Source organism: Brassica oleracea, unplaced genomic scaffold (assembly GCF_000695525.1).
Source record: "Brassica oleracea var. oleracea cultivar TO1000 unplaced genomic scaffold, BOL UnpScaffold00939, whole genome shotgun sequence".
Lineage (NCBI taxonomy): Eukaryota > Viridiplantae > Streptophyta > Magnoliopsida > Brassicales > Brassicaceae > Brassica > Brassica oleracea.
This window is the reverse complement of record NW_013617534.1, coordinates 1-16,169: the sequence shown is the minus strand read 5'-3', so window position 1 is coordinate 16,169 and position 16,169 is coordinate 1. Positions and strand designations below refer to the sequence as shown.

General features: G+C 45.5%; 1 long non-coding RNA gene and 1 pseudogene across 2 annotated transcripts; one reads left to right on the top strand and one right to left on the bottom strand.

Moving 5' to 3' along the window:
- Window positions 1–12,463: 12,463 nt before the first annotated feature.
- On the bottom strand, window positions 12,464–13,353 carry LOC106320481 (annotated as a pseudogene).
- A 357-nt stretch (window positions 13,354–13,710) lies between these two features.
- On the top strand, window positions 13,711–15,323 carry LOC106320483. 2 transcript variants are annotated; one of them, XR_001265846.1, is made up of 6 exons: window positions 13,711–13,895; window positions 13,981–14,116; window positions 14,289–14,367; window positions 14,491–14,565; window positions 14,768–14,897; window positions 15,022–15,323. It is a non-coding gene; the product is annotated as an uncharacterized LOC106320483 (long non-coding RNA). The 2 variants fall into 2 exon arrangements; XR_001265847.1 differs by lacking the exon at window positions 15,022–15,323 and having other exon boundaries at window positions 14,768–14,961.
- The last annotated feature ends 846 nt before the right edge of the window (window positions 15,324–16,169 follow it).

The following is a 16,169-nucleotide window of genomic DNA, read 5'->3' as shown; positions in this document are numbered from 1 at the left end:
AGTATTCGATTGTTGGGGAATCGACTTCATGGGACCATGCCCACCATCTTTCAAGAACGAGTACATATTGGTAGCAGTTGACTACTTTTCTAAGTGGGTGGAAGCAATAGCCAGTCCCACAAACGACGCAAAGGTGGTGACTAAGATGTTCAAAACCATAATCTTTCCAAGATTTGGGGTACCACGAGTAGTCATCAGTGATGGGGGTAGTCACTTCATCAACAAGATCTTCGCAGGCCTATTGAAGAAGAACGGCGTGCAACACAAGATAGCCACGCCATATCACCCTCAAACTAGTGGACAAGTGGAAGTTTCAAACAGAGAGATCAAGAGCATCCTGCAGAAAACAGTTAACACCAGTCGCAAGGATTAGCCGCTCAAGCTAGACAACGCTCTCTGGGCTTACAGAACAGCCTACAAAACACCAATCGGGACCACTCCCTACAACCTGGTGTATGGTAAAGCATGTCACCTGCCGGTTGAGTTGGAGTACAAGGCAGCATGGGCCGTGAAGCTACTCAACTTCGACATCAAACCAGCAGCAGAGAGACGATCCATGCAAATCCATGAGCTGGAAGAAATTAGGCATCTCGCCTATGAAAGCTCAAAGATCTACAAGGAGCGAACTAAGGCCTATCATGACAAGAGGATCATCAGCCGCAACTTTCAACCTAAGGATCAGGTGTTCCTTTTCAACTAAAAGTTAAAGCTGCGATCTAGATGGTCTGGACCATTCACCATTAAAGAGGTCCGCCCCCACGGAGCTGCTGTGTTGCTGAACACAAAAGGGGAAGAATTTGTTGTCAATGGTCAATGCATAAAGCCATACCTTGCTGAGACAACAATTGCAGAGGGTGAAGAAATTCCCCTAAGCGATCCTTCCTTGGCCTAACAAGCTAACCAAGTCAAGCTAGTGACTTAAACCAAGCGCTTGGTGGGAGGCAACCCACTGGTGAGTGTAAATATTTATTTTAGATTTCTGTTTTGTGTTTCTTTTAATTTATTTGCATGATAAAGATCAGAAAAACCCCGAGTTACTCAACCGGAACAGTCTCAGGCTGTTCCTGACTCGGAGCAGCTGCTCCGCTAAGGTAAGTTTCTCGGGACCAAAAAAAAGAAAAAAATTTAAATTTGAAATAATTTTGTAAAATTTGAGGAAAACCCTAGCAAGTGGGAAGTGGGGCACGAAGTGGAGGCCTATAAAAAAAAGAACTTTTCCCATCTCTCTCTCACTTCCACCAAAATCGCCTCCTCCCACACCACTTTCCATTCCCCTTTAAACCTAAAAACTCTTTAAACTTCTCCAACTTGTTTTGAGATTTTTGGTTTATACTTGCTTGGATTTCGAGTTGTTTGGTTAATTGCAAGACTCTTCCATCACCAATCAAACGGTAAGAGGCGAAACAACACAGTGATTCTCGGCCACAATCTCCTTCTCTTCTTTTGCGCTTGAATAAGATCGATTTTAGGGTTTTTCTAAATCAAAATCGACCTCTCCTTTTGCAGCTAGGATGGTTCATAGAAGTTGAGTTAAGAATGGTTGAATCGATTAGGATAGTTGGAAAGTTATAACCTTTGCGCCACTGTTCTTATTTGCACATGCATCGATTGATTTGATATGGATTTTGGGATCTATTGACTCGATTTCTGTTGATTGGTGAATTTATCTAAGTACCTAGTTTTCTAAGTGATTGTATTTGGTTTACCATTATCGATCGCTTGCTCTCTTTACATCGGGGTTATGGGAAAAGTTTGGAATGAGAAACTACAATAAAAGCTTCCAACTTTTTCTACTAACCCAATCGAATGGTACTAAGCACTTTCCATTGGTTTTGATTTGTAAATGGGTCCCAGACGAACCAAGATGGCTTCCAGGATCAAACCACTACATGCCCGAGGAACACCGGAGGACGACACCATCTCCCCGACTTACCCGTGGCCACGAGAAGAGGGAAAAGAGATCTCCCTCACTGACCCAAACATACCTGATTCTTCGGAGGAAAGATGGGATAAGAGGGCCTCGCGTCGCTACAACGCCGTGCTCACGATCAACATCCTCCCAACACGATTCGTTGACGCCGGAGCTTTGAACGACTTGGGCCTCCACGAGGATTTGCATGTTGTTTTCAATGTGCTGGGAATAACTGATCTTTGCCACATCACTCACCCGCTGTACCCAGATTTGGTGAGGCAAGTCCTAGCCACTGTTTGAACCAAGACTGTCGATAAACTAGTAAAGAGATAGGGACGAGTTCTCGTCGGTGGGTCAAGACAAAGACGCACCGCTAATTCGAGTCGTCGAGTCGATGACTTCCGGTCGCTCGCTTTGTTGGCTAAAAGCAGTCTAAAGTCGAGCCGGTCGCTGGCTCGCGAGTCGACGAGCCAAGTTTCTTTGCTGTGATCATGTGTTAGAACAATTATCTTGTGGGCCTTTTGGGAGGGTCAGGCCCATACCCAACAGTAAGTCCTCCCAGTTCGCTGGTGAGTAGCGTAGCCGACTCAGCGAATTTGGAAGTTAGGTTTGCAAGACAATTGTTCTGGACTCGCGATCCCGTCCGGCTCCTCGACTACGCGGGCTGCTTGCTTACTTGTGATCGGTTTGGCCCGAACCGGCGGTTTTCTTTGGTTCTGGTTACGATCGCGGATCTTTATCTAAACCGAACCTGGTTTTCCTCAAGAAGTCGAACCGTCGCGAGACTTGGTGAATTACACGCGCCTAAATGGGCCTATCTAGGTCTAATGATGACGCCTTGGGGCGTGAGGCGCTTCCCCCCTTATCAATTCTCCTCTCGCCTCTCATTTTCTTCATTCTTTATCCGACTCAGGTATTTTCTCTCTCTTTCTCTCTGTTTCTCTCTCTTTCTCTCTGTTTCTCTCTCTAGATTTTTAGTCTTAGATTTCGAGAATGTCGTCGGGCGGTAGGCTTTCCAGAGAACAGAAAGGGAAGGCGGTTGTGAGGGTGACTGAACTTCTTTTTCGGTTATGCTGGCGAAAGCTTCCGCCTCAATCCACTTTGTGAAGTAGTCAGTTAAGACTAGGACGAAGTGCTTCTGTCGAGAGCTCGGCATAGGGCCTATTATGTCCATTCCCCATCGCATAAAGGGGTATGGTGCTGTCATCGTTCGTAGCAACTCTGTCGGGGAATGGATTGTCGAGGCGTGTCGCTGGCATTGGTCGCATCGTTGAGCGTATGCTTCGCAATCCGCATTCATTGTTGGCCAGTAGAAGCCGAGGCTTTTGACCTTTAGAGCGAGTGCTCGACCTCCACAGTGATTTCCTGCGGCGCCTTCATGCGTTTCGGTTATGACAAGGTGTGTTTCTTCGCCGTTGATGCACTTCAAGAGTACTTTAGTTGCAGTCCATCGATGGAGCTCTCCATCCAAGACGACGTAGTGGGCACTCCATGTTTTGAGTCGTCTTGCAATCCATTTCTCGGGAGGTAGCTTTCCATCGACCAGATAGTTGATGAATTCTGTCCTCCTGTCGGCAGCTTCAGTTTGTTCCGCTGCGGGGTCTTCGTCCATGGGGATAGCTTCGGTTATGGCTGCTACAACGGTCACTTCGTTAGGCGGGAGCTCGATGCTTGGTTTGTCGATCTTGTGTATAGGAATGGTCCGTTTCACTTGATCGTGCAGTCTGCTACCCAAGGCAGCGAGGGCATCGGCGCACACGTTCTCTCCTCTAGGGACTTTGGTGAGTTCGAAGAATTCGAAGTCTTTAGCGAGTGCTTGAACGACTTTAACGTATGCGTCCATTCGTTCGTTGCGAGTATTGTAGTCGCCGCTAAACTGACTGGTAACGAGTTGCGAGTCGCATTACGCACTGAGACGTTTTGCTTTGACCGCCTTAGCGAGTGGTAGTCCTGCGATCAACGACTTGTATTCTGCTTCATTGTTTGAAGCGGTGAAGCCGAAACTGAACGACTGTTTGATTAACTCGCCTATTGGTGACTGCAGTTGGACTCCTGCTCCCGATCCTTTGTTTGTTGACGATCCGTCGACATGGAGTATCCAATTTTGACTTGGAAGGATTAGGTCTTGCTCTAGCTCTGGCGCGAGGTCGATTAGGAAGTCAGCGAGGACTTGGGATTTTGCTGCTGTTCGATTTTTGAACACAATGTCGTGCTCGCTGAGCTCGACAGCCCACTTCGATAGTCATCCGGACTGGTTGGTGTTCTGCATTATTGTGCGGAGCGGTTGATTTGTCAGTACTTCGATCGTGTGTGATTGGAAGTAAGGACGCAGCTTCCTTGCTGACGTGATAACGGCGAGAGCCATCTTCTCGAGGGTGGGGTATCGAGTGTCTGGGTCGGTCATTCGCTTGCTCGTGTAGAGGATAGGCTTCTGCTCTCCTCGATCCTCTCGGATGAGGACGCTGCTGACCGCGGTAGAGGATACTGCAATATAGAGAGAGAGTGTATCACCGGCTTCAGGTTTAGATAACATGGGAGGAGTCGTAAGATACTGTTTGAGCTGTCCGAACGCCTCTTCGCACTTCTCGTCCCAGATGAAACGCTTGTTTCCACGCAGTAGTTCGTAAAAGGGGAGGCATTTATCCGTGGACCTGGAGATGAAGCGGTTCAATGCTGCGATTCTCCCCGTCAGTCGCTGGACTTCTCGGCTGTTCTTCGGGCTGGGCAGGTCGAGTATTGCGGTGATTTACTTTGGATTCGCTTCGATTCCTCGTTGGGTGACGATGTAACCCAAAAATTCGCCTGAAGTAACACCGAATGTGTATTTTGCCGGGTTGAGTTTCATCCCGTACTCGTTCAGTGTTTTGAAGCACTCCTTCAGATGACTTAAGTGGTCGACTGCACGGAGCGACTTAACCACCATGTCATCGATGTAGACCTCCATCGTGTTCCCTAGTTTGTCGGTGAACATTCGATTGACGAGTCGTTGATAAGTCGCGCCGGCGTTTTTTAGGCCAAATGGCATTACTTTGTAGCAGTAGGTCCCCCTATCGGTGATGAACGTTGTTTTCTCTTGGTTGTTGGGATGCATCAAGATCTGTTTGTATCCTGAGAAGGTGTCCATGAAAGTCAGGAGCTCGTTTCCAGCAGTCGACTCGACCAGTTGATCGATATGCGGGAGCGGGTAGCTGTCTTTGGGGCATGCCTTGTTTAGATCGGTAAAATCGACGCAGACGCGCCATTTTCCATTTTTCTTCTTGACGACAACTGGGTTGGCTAACCATTCCGGGTATCGTACTTCTGCGATCGAACCGGCTGCGAGCAGTCGCTCTACTTCTTCATTTTCGGCTTTGCTTTGCTCGGGGCCAAGCTTGCGTCTTTTCTGGCAAATGGGCTTGACGGTTGGATCGACATTCAACTCGTGGGAGGTTATGGCGGGATCTATTCCCTTCATATCCGAGGTTGTCCAAGCGAGAGTCGACGCGTTCTGCTTCAAGAGGTCGATGATCGCGCGCTGCATTTCTTCGGAGAGGAATGCGCTGACTCGAACTACTTTGCTTTGGTCGGAGTCGTCAATTGTGACTTCTAGAATATCGTCCTTTTGGGGCTGGATTTGTTTCGATATCGCGTTGATGCGAGGAGTCGATTGTTGCATCTTCACCGTTGCAATCAGTAGGTCGCGTGCGGCCTGCTGGTCTCCTCGAAGTGTCTGCACCTGCCCATTTGGTCCCGGGAACTTCACGCACTGATGATAGGTTGATGATATTGCCTTCATCGAATGCAACCAAGGGGTTCCGAGGATCGCGTTATATGGGGCCTTCGTTCGGATGACGGAGAATTTGACTGTGCGTGTTACTCCGCATGCGTAGACTAGGAGTTTGATTGCTCCGATCATCGTCTCGGAAGCTCCGTTGAATCCCGTGAGGGGTTCCGAGGATCGCGCAAGTCGACTCCCATCTTATCGAGAGTATCGCGAAAGATCAGATCAACCGAACTGCCAGTATCGACCTGAACTTTGGCGACGTCACACTTCGCGATTCCTACTTCGACGAGTAGGGGGTCGTTATGAGCTAGGTGGACGCCGATTGCATCGTCAGGTGAGAAAGTGATTGAGGGATCATTCTCAGGTTTCGATGGCCATTTCTTCGAGGTTATTGCTTGTCGTCAATGGTCCTTGACCGACCGAACCGAGTCTCCGCAAGGAGGCGAGCCTCCCATAATTACGTTTAAGGAGGGAGTGCGCTCGACCCGTCTGTTTCGCAGTTGGACCCTCAGGTTGTTAGACGAGTCCTCGAGGATGGGCTAATGTTTGTCGCCGTTCTTGGCTTTCGTTTCTTCCAACTTTCGTCGTAAGTCGGAACGCTTAGGTCGATTGAGCTTGATCCTGAGGTCTTCTGATTTCGAGTTGAGCTGATCGCGAAGGTCGATGACTCGGTGCTTGAGGTGGGGTCGAACACAGGAGTCTTCGACTCTTTTTGCCTTGGACTCTTCGATGATTGAGCGAAGATCGTCTTTAGAGTCGTGCACGTGGTCGATTGTCTGTGATTTTCGCCTGAGCTTGTTTCTCAAGTCATTCGACTTTTCCAGTCCGCCGTTCTCACTCGGTCGCTTGATGGAGTGTTCGTGCGTATCGCGGACTTTGTTGTCCTCTTCTTCATCCGAGGAGGAACTTGGTCGTGCGAGGATGACTTGGACATGTCGACGATTACGAGGTTGCTCTTCTTCGACTTGTGCTTCGCCCTCGTCTTTGTCTTTCTCTTCTGGCTTGTCATCCTCTGCGCATTTGGGTCAGGCTCCGGCCTTGTCTTGATTCTTCTGAGCCTTCTTTTCTTTGTTTTTGCTCCAGCTCTTGGTGTTGTTTGGCCTAGGCTTGGGAAGCTCGACGTTGGCTGTTCCATTTTCATAAGATGAGAAGAGGGCATCGACCAGATGCCTACAGTTTCTCGTATCGTGCGCCTTGGACTTATGGTAGCTGCACCATAGGTTTGGCTCGATCGAGCCAGGATTCGGAGTTGAAGGCGCCGAAGAGGTTTGCAGCTTTTCGTCGTTCTCCTAGACGTTCCAACCTTTCTCGCGCACGACGACAGTCGATCCCGGGGGCGGGTTTTTATCTTCGACAACATAGACGAAGCTTTTCTGCTGATTAGATTTGTTGTCTGTGGCGTGCTGTGAGGGTTCTTGGCGTGCCTCAGGAGCTTTTGGAGCAGTCGTCGGTTTAGCGGCCGCATTCATTTTCTTGAGTATCGCTGTTGTGTCTTCTTCCATTCTGATGAAGTTGTTAGATCTCGCGATAGCATCCTGAAGCGATTTGGTGGGGTTTCTGTAGAGATCCTCGCGAAACAGGGACTTGAAGTAGAGGGTATTCATCAACGCGTCAATGGCGATGCTGTCTGGGATCTGCACCTTTGAAGCGACAGCTTTGAACTTCTCCATGAAGTCGCGGAGGCTCTGGTTCGCTCCCTGAGATAGGTTCCAAAGGTCGGATAGGGTCACTCCTTGTCTCGTAAACATGATGTACTGCTTGAGGAATCAGACGTCAGATCGTGAAAGTCGTTGATGGAGTCTCATTCCAATCAAGTGAACCACTCGAGGGCTGGTCCTTGAAGACTCTCGACGAAGAGCCAACAATAGCCAGCGTCTCTTTCCTCGTCGGAGAAGTTAGTTCGACCCATCTCGATGTTGAATGCGGTGATATGGTCAGTCGGGTCTGCCTTTCTGGCGAAAGTCGGAAGGCAGATTTTCTCGGCTGGTCGGTACCATACGTCGGTGATTCGCCGGGAAAAGGGGGGGGGTTTAGGGTTTCGGGCAGGACGCGTTCAATCAACGGCGCCGAAGTAGGTCCTTCGAGCATCCGGTCTTTCATGTCTAGGAACGACTGCTTAAGCTCAGCGAGTTCCCGGACGGTAACGAGATCTACGCCGCCGGGTGTTTGAACCTGGACGGCATTTGTGTTCGTCGTGTTTTCTGCGCTGGCTGTTCGGTAAGTGTCGAACAGCTGTTTTCGGACTGTCGTAGCCGGATCTCCTGAGTTTCCGGCCAAAGGAGCCAAGATGGCAGTGATGGCGGCGAGTTTCTCGGCTGTCGCCTTCTGGACGGCGTCTTGCTGCGCCATCCTCTCGAGTATGGTGTCTGCAAAGGCCCCTGCTGTCGAAGCGCCTTCAGTCGTAGGTGACTCGTCGTCGGACGGCGAGTCGGATCGACCAATGATCTTTGCTGACTCTACTCTGTCTGCCCAACGGTGGGCGCCAACTATTTGAACCGAGACTATCGATAAACTAGTAAAGAGATAGGGACGAGTTCTCGTTGGTGGGTCAAGACAAAAACGTGTTTTATTAGATCAAGTGAATGCTCAGTCGTATTACAAGGAGGGGAAAACAAGGAAAAGAACCGGCGAAAGCTGGTTCACCGGAGAATACAAGTCGGCGAGAATAGAGAAATGAAACCCTAGTTTCTAGCCGAAAGTATGTGATGTAGAGATTTGCGGATCCTTTGATCGTTGCCTTTCCTCCTCCTTTTATAGATGCGTGCTTGTTAACCTAATTCGCCTTGACTCCTCGACGATTGGGACGAGGTGTCGGGCCGCTAATTTCGAGTCGTCGAGCCGGCGACCTCCGGTCGCTCGCTTTGTTGGCTAAAAGCAGTCTAGAGTCGAGCCGGTCATTTGACTCGCGAGTCAACGAGCCGAGTCCCTTTGCTGTGATCATGTGTTTGGACAATTATCTTGTGGGCCTTTTGGGAGGGTCAGGCCCATACCCAACAGCCACCACGGAGCTAACCTTCACGAAGCCCGATTTCCCAATCTTTGAGGAGGCTTACTTCACCTTCTTTGCGAGCGGCGTTAAGCATTCCATAAGTTTGGAGAAGCTGACCGAGATTTATGAGATATCTGAGGAGTACACTAAAACATCCTTCCCAAGGAAGTTTCCTCCGGAGCAAGCGTTCTGGAAGTTCATCGCTTCAGGGGATTTCAAATCCCGATCAGCCAGTCAGTCTCGTATCCGCAACCCTGTTCTGCGGATTTCTGCAAAGGTCCTGAGAAACTTGCTCTTCTCAAAGGACTAGACGTCCAAGGTGCAACGCGGGGAGCTTCAGATGTTATTTGCAGGAGTTGAGAACGAGATCAGATCCACAAACATTGGGATTCCGACCGCTCAGATGACGGCTAGTCCAGGTTGTGTGCTTGTTCAGATGTTTGTGGACAAGAAGGGGAGGGTGACTAAGGGTTCTCTGAAAAAGGACCGTTCTAGGAGTTTTCTTACTCCTCTTTTCCGCCACTTGGAGCTTGATCTCTGTCCCTATCAGTGTAACGAGACCCCAGAGTTCATTGATATCCCTTACCTGATCAACTGTCAGATTCTCTGCGACGAGATACCTACAGCTTCCTTGGTAAGGACGGGAACACCCTCTACTGCAAGCTGCCTCAACCGGACATCACATTGCTCGGGGACGTGATCAACATCTGTTTCGTTCCAGAACCTCAGTATCTCTGCGCCGACCCAAAAGCGTCCCACCAGGATGACACTATGGATGATGCTGAGTTCGTAGGTACTGTTGGCGGCGACACTGCCTATGACCTAGGCCCCCTTGATGACAATGCCGATGACGCCACCTACCGTCGCTGGATGGTAGATTCTCAGCGCAAGAATAACAGCCTCATGAGGAGGATCCTGAAGGCGATCACTGGAGGATGCTTGGGCAGTCCGAGCACAGCTGAACCTCGTCGAGAGCAGCCTACACCGCGCAGTCATCGACCAGGGAAGGAGCCGGCAGGAACTGTAGGGTCAGAGGAAGAGACTCTGTGGGCCACTCCGCGCAGAAGGAACAGGCGTTCCGGTGGCCAGTCCGAGAGCGATGATACTGACTAGGTAGTCTCCTAGTTCTATCTCCATTGTTATATCTGTTTGAACTATTTCTGTTTCATGCACTTGTTTATTATTTTGGCCTTTCCTTGAATTATTTTTTCACCAGGGATGGTGCGAAGTAAGTCTGGGGGAGGCACTTATCTGCTACTAATCGTTTACCTTTGGTTTTATGTTTAGAGTCAGTCCGCTTTGAGTCATTTTGATGTCTTTATCGAGTCAGTTTGTTAAGATCGAGTCAGCCCAAACTTTGTGGGAATCAGGACCTTATTCTATGATGTGCATTAACCACCCTCGTGCTTTAATTCATCTTATTCAGTGACCTTAGCAGAAGCGACATACGCACATGTGGATCTGGAACACCCTGACATTACATCATCTTGTTCTCCAAAAGCTCTCAGCTTGTCGAGGTTACACTGGAAAGACTTAACTCCATCTAACTTGAACTTAATCTTGACTGCAATTCTTCTTGTTATGGGCGTTAGATTAGGGTTTAACGTGATTAACACTCAGGACTTCTTATGCCTTCTATCCATCTTGCTGATCCTGAGTGGCTAGCTCATCTTTAGCTAGTACCCACCTTGAAACCCTAAAGGCTTTATTCCACCCTCATACATTTGTTATTCAGTATCTTATGTGCAGATATGTGCAAAAGGGTTGGAGAGGAAAGGATTGACACAGTCTCTTACTCGTTGATGCAACAGAGTGTTCTGCTGAAGAACATGCGGAAACCATGGAGAAACCGCTCCGCCGCCATTGATCTAACAAAAGAGAAGAGAAACAAGAATAAATATGAAGTCAAGAACTCTAGTGGAATGTCGAAAGTACCAATGTTACCTCCTGCTTCGTCACCAGTGTTATCTATTCAAAAAAAAAATATTTATTTTTGTACTTCAGAGTAAGGTGATGAAAGAGGAGAAGATTCCTAAGAAAGACGGAAGCCACTGGTAAAATAGAAGAGAGTGTGCAAAAAGTGAAGAGATGAGGATCATGCAGATAATCAGAGCGACTGTTCCAAAAGAAGAACATATGTTTGGTCGGATAAACTGTACTGAAACGAAGAACAGGCAAAAACGAGTTGAGGCTGTGGACATCAATGGATCTATCTTCTCTTGCAATTTTGCGCGATATCCTGCATCCTCTACAAAAATTGGTAACCCCTAAACACTGATTAGCTCCACTTAAAGACAAAAAGGCCTGTTTCATACCTAGACCTTTACCCTATCTAATGTCTGTGATAAGAAGCTCACGCCACTCTTAACTTTTACAAGTCTGAGATACAGAGTATGAAGCCGTTTTGAACAGCAGTCAGTGGGGTTCTTGGTAAGGATGTGTTGTTTTAGCTAAATTACTTGTATGGTTCAGAGATTCATGGTTATTGTATGGTTGTTGAGAATAGGCGAGTTCCCACCCTTTCAAACCTTTCTCTCAGTTCTTGGTACTTGATTTTGTTTGAGGACAAACAAAGATCTAAGTCTGGAGGAATTGATATATTGTGTTTTTGGCACATTATATGTATGTCTTACTAATAGTTTTCAAGGTTTTATCGAGTCTTTCTAGTCTCTTTGAGTCATTACAGGTCGGAGAGTCTAATAGGTGAGAAGAATGATCGTGTGGAGCGAAAGAAGGAAGAAAAGAGCCTGACTTGAAGGTTTTCACAACCGGAACAGTCAGGTAGACTGTTCTCGCATAAGTGGAGCACTCCGATGGCCTGCTCCCTGATACTTCAGGAAATAAATGATTCTATTTCGGGATTTGCCCTAGTTTTCCCTATTTTTCCCTCCAACCGCATGTGGCTCCTATATATATTCCTCTTTTATTTACTCTGTTTTCTACATTAGTTTTTACGCAAGAAAGACCTTAGAGAGCTTTGTGATTTCGTTATTGCTACTTGTAAGGGAGAATGCCTCATCTATCTCCTAGAGAAGATTATCTTGAACCCTCTGATTTCTATTATCTATTACATGCAGTATTATTCAGAAATCATGCTTCTCTGTTCTTGTGTTATGACTGAGTAGTCACCAAGTTAGTTTAGGGTTCTAGGGTTTTGGATTCGTGAACTGACGGATAATAAGTCATCTTAAGATTGTCTACATTCATATTTGTTCTTATTGCTTGCATTAAACTGATCACTTAGTGTATGAATTAGGGTTAATCAATTTAGCTAACCGTTGGTTGATAACTTGATATGATTTGAATGAGCTTTGCATCCCTAGTCAGCGAAAGTAGATATTAGTGTGTATTGTGAACACATCGGACTTGATCTCTAAAGCTTGCTACCGCGTCTTGATCCAAACGAGAGTTTAGGCATCAAGGCCGATTTGCAAAGGAATCAACACCACGACAGTGGGTTGTTTCAACCTGAGTGATCCGAGTTTAGACTTGTGTAAACTGGACTTGAATAATTGCTTGGTTTGCGATTTCCTTACCTGAAGAAGAAACCCTAGACTAGCGCCTTTAATCAATTCGATAACAACCTCACTTTGTTACTTGTTCTTTAAGTTACCTTACTTCTTTAAAACCCACTAGTGTTTTAGCTTAATTATGATCCCATAAAGATAAAGTGTGAACTGGTCCTCTCGAATTGAATCTAAAGATATTACAACTATTGTTAACTTGACAGTAGACAAAGATCCAATTTTAGTATATCAGCATCGTTTTATCATCGTTTGTCAAGGTCGGTTCAATTATCTCACAGTTGGGACGATCTTCCACCGTTACTACTAACAGATCTTGGCTGCCTTAAGAACTCAATCAAAGAATCCGCCTTTTGCATAGCTTGACTTGTTCCTGCCTGAGTAAGTGCCACAAGCGGAGGAATCGCTCCTTCCCGAGCTACCATGGTTCGATACACCACACTCTCCTCAAAGCTGCAGCAATATCGACACAGCTAGCTCTTTCTGTCTCTGCGTTCCTGCCTCCACGATCTCCACCAGCACCGGAACTCTTCCACCAGTATCACCGGCTTAGATTCCGGAACCGACATAAGCAGGCCCATCATGAACGCTGATTTGTCTACCAGCGGCTTCATGATTCCTGACTGCACAGCTCTGAGTTTGTTCTCTTTAGCTGAGCACAACGAGTATAAAGTAGTCGAGGCGTTCTTCTTGGCTCTGAATCCTCTTGTTTCTACAAGGTTCACAAGGAGAGGAATCACTCCTGATCTTCTTATTGCGACTTTGTTATCCTCAACCTGCGATCGACGGAGAAGAGCGCAGGCGGCGTTCACCTTTGCCGTGGGAGTTCCCATCTTCAACACTCTAACGAGCGGCTTGGCGCCGGAAGAAGCAATCAGGTCTTTTTTCTCGTCGCAGAGCGAGAGATTCATGATCGCCGTGACTCTGTACTCCTAGAGCTGAAGATCCGAAGATGAGATCAGAGAGATGAGCGGCTTAACCCCTCCGGCTTTGGCGATTTCGATGCATTCTCAGGTTTGTTCTTGGACAAGAGCCTGATCTCCATGGTAGCTTGCTTCTGCTCGTCGATGGAGCAGGAAGAATCGAGATGAGCAACGAGATCATCGGAGTTATCAGAGGCGCATGAGAGGAGGAGGCGGCGGCTCTCGGAAGAAGCAGAGGGGAGTTATGGAGATTTAACAACAACGAAGAGAGAATCAAGCTCGCCTTTTCTGAGACCGTTTCTGTCGCACGAGAGAGAAGGGAGAAAGAGTTGGAGAAACAAAAATGAGAAAGAGAGCAATACGCAGCATTTAGAGATTAGGTCTAAGAGGATCCGGGTTTGACCCGACTGGGATTGGGTGGGTCGGGTAGCTTAGGTTGGATCATGTAGTTTAGTGATTTCATTAAGGGAATTCGGGTCTTTACGTACCCTAGTCCCATGTTTACTATTTTAAAATAAATAAATGTTAAATAATATTTTAATAACGGGATAAAGGGGAATTTTTCAAGAGAGGGAGGGGTATATGGAGTTAATCTCCCACTTTATTGGTTTCTCTTCAATTTTCTCTCCGTCGGCTTACCTCTCTCTCTTATCTCTGCTTCGATGTTCATCTATAGAAAAAAAAGGGATTGAAGGATCAAATATATACTGAAAGCTACGATTTTATGTTTATCAACATCATTCACTCAACGATTTGCCATGTCAATTGATCTATTTTATCAAAGGTTAGAGTCATGATTTTTTTTATTCAGATTAAACGATTAGTTATTTGACCTAAACACTTTGATCGTTTCTTTATTATGTCGATAGATCTCTTGTCACCATGGGTAGATCGGCCATCTCGTTTCGACTTTCAAGACATGCAATCGAAAAGTCAAAATCCACATTGATAGAAGACAATCACCTCCATGAAGACAGCTTCTCGTGCTAGAAAGAGTGATGCAGGGTTTGTCCTTGATTCTGTATCCATTTTTTTTAATTTATGCTTCCAGATTATTACTTATCATGTCACCAGCTAAAAGAAACTTTGTTTCGTTCAATCTTTTTGTGTCCTGTAACGATTTTTTCATTAAACTGGCTAGTTGTAGCTTTGAGTTAATGGTTGATACTTGTCTCAGGTACGACTTGACCCACTTGATTTTGGGAGGCATAACTGAGGCTACTTTTCGGCTTCAGAAAATACCACAACATGCAGTGGTATATTGACTTCTTCCTTTATAGCAAGTTTCTGTTCTTTGATATTTATTTATTTTTGTCAAGCAGAAAGATATTCACACTCCTTTGCTATGTGATTTTGTTATTGATTGTTTATAATTTCAGGTGGCAGTGTAGAATTTTCCTACGGTTAAAGATGCTGCAGACGTGGTGATTGCTACTATGATGTCTGGAATACATGTTAGACTTCTCTACTTGCGATTCTGAATGATATGATTTAAAGCTATTATTAGATCGAGTTTCAATTGATTGATCCGTTGAAAGTGTAATTGAAGTTCAGTGTCTAATAGAAAGTTCTACTTATCTGAATTCATTTATAAATATTGTTGTTCTGGCATGATATATTAGTAATATAGACCAACAACTTTTTATGGAGAAACAGAGGGACAGGGGACAGAAGGGATATATAGAAAAGTTCAGGCAGGGACATGGTGAAGGAGAGAGAGATGAGAATCAGTTGTAACATCACATAGCAAAGGGAAGGCACACTAATCATTTAGTCAATGTTAAATGTATGTGTTCTTTGTTAGATATGATTGTCTCATAAGTTTTATAAATTCGATCATCATTTAGTACAATCAGCATATGATTATATTAAAATTTTTAAATGTGTCCCATGATATTGGACATGGACAGAACCAAGTACCAGTAATCAAGATACAAAAGAAGACAACAACCTTGACATGACAACAGACTTATTAAACGGTTAGTAATTGCTTATCTATTATAACTAATTCATAAGGTGAAAGAAAAGTATGACTTATTGTAGTTACTTGCCTCAGTGATGTATATAAGGGTTTATATTAATGGTAGTCTTATATAACACCAGGTTTATTTCGATACGGTTTTAAATGACCAAAAAGAATTCATACATTTGTAGAAATCAAAAGAATAACAAGCTTATTGAAATGAATTATTGGAAGAAAAAAAACAAATGCTTTTCCATAACTAATAAAAACTTTTTGAACCAGCAAGCATTCTTCCACCATAGAGAACATGTGAATGACTGAAATCTGCAAAGAACAAAAGTGGAAATTCATTATACGGCTTATTATTTAATGGATACAGAAGAAAACGCATACAAATATCTTTTTTTTTTTTTAAAGAACACATCCAAACATAACTGTGTAAGACATCAAAACTATCAAAAAGACATACCTTATTACCTCGTCTGTTAAAGGTTGTCGAAAACTTCTTTGAAAACTACATTTATAGTTTTTTCTGAAGTTTGCCATTTTCAATCCCTTTTTTGAATTTACTCTAGAAACAGCCACATATAGGAAAAGACAGTGGTAATATTAGTTTTTTTTTTACATCAAAAGGCTATTCTATCACTCAAACTAGAGGTGTTTTAAGAATCCAGACCGGGATAGAACAACCAATAAACAATAAATCTCTATGAAACGTTCTCGCAGTCTTGGCTAAAGTATCTGCCGTATTGTTCTGGGCCCTTGGTATGTGGAAGATCTTGAAGTCGTGGTAGCGTCTTTTTATAGCTTCGAATTCTGCTAGTTCCATGGAGATGGTTGGCCATGCGCTTGGGTCCTTTATCATTGAAATTACATCCTTGCAGTCAGTTCCAAAGGATTGGCATGAAGTATGTTGGGACATGTTCTCCATCGCCCATATGAACGCATCCAATTCCGAGTGTAGTGGAGACAGTCGTCTCACATTATTTCACAATCCTAAGAGTTGATCTTTTCCAGTTCATCTAGCCACATCCATCCATAACCACTGTAGTATCACTACAAGAAAACAGCAAGGATACTGAGGGAAAAAATCGT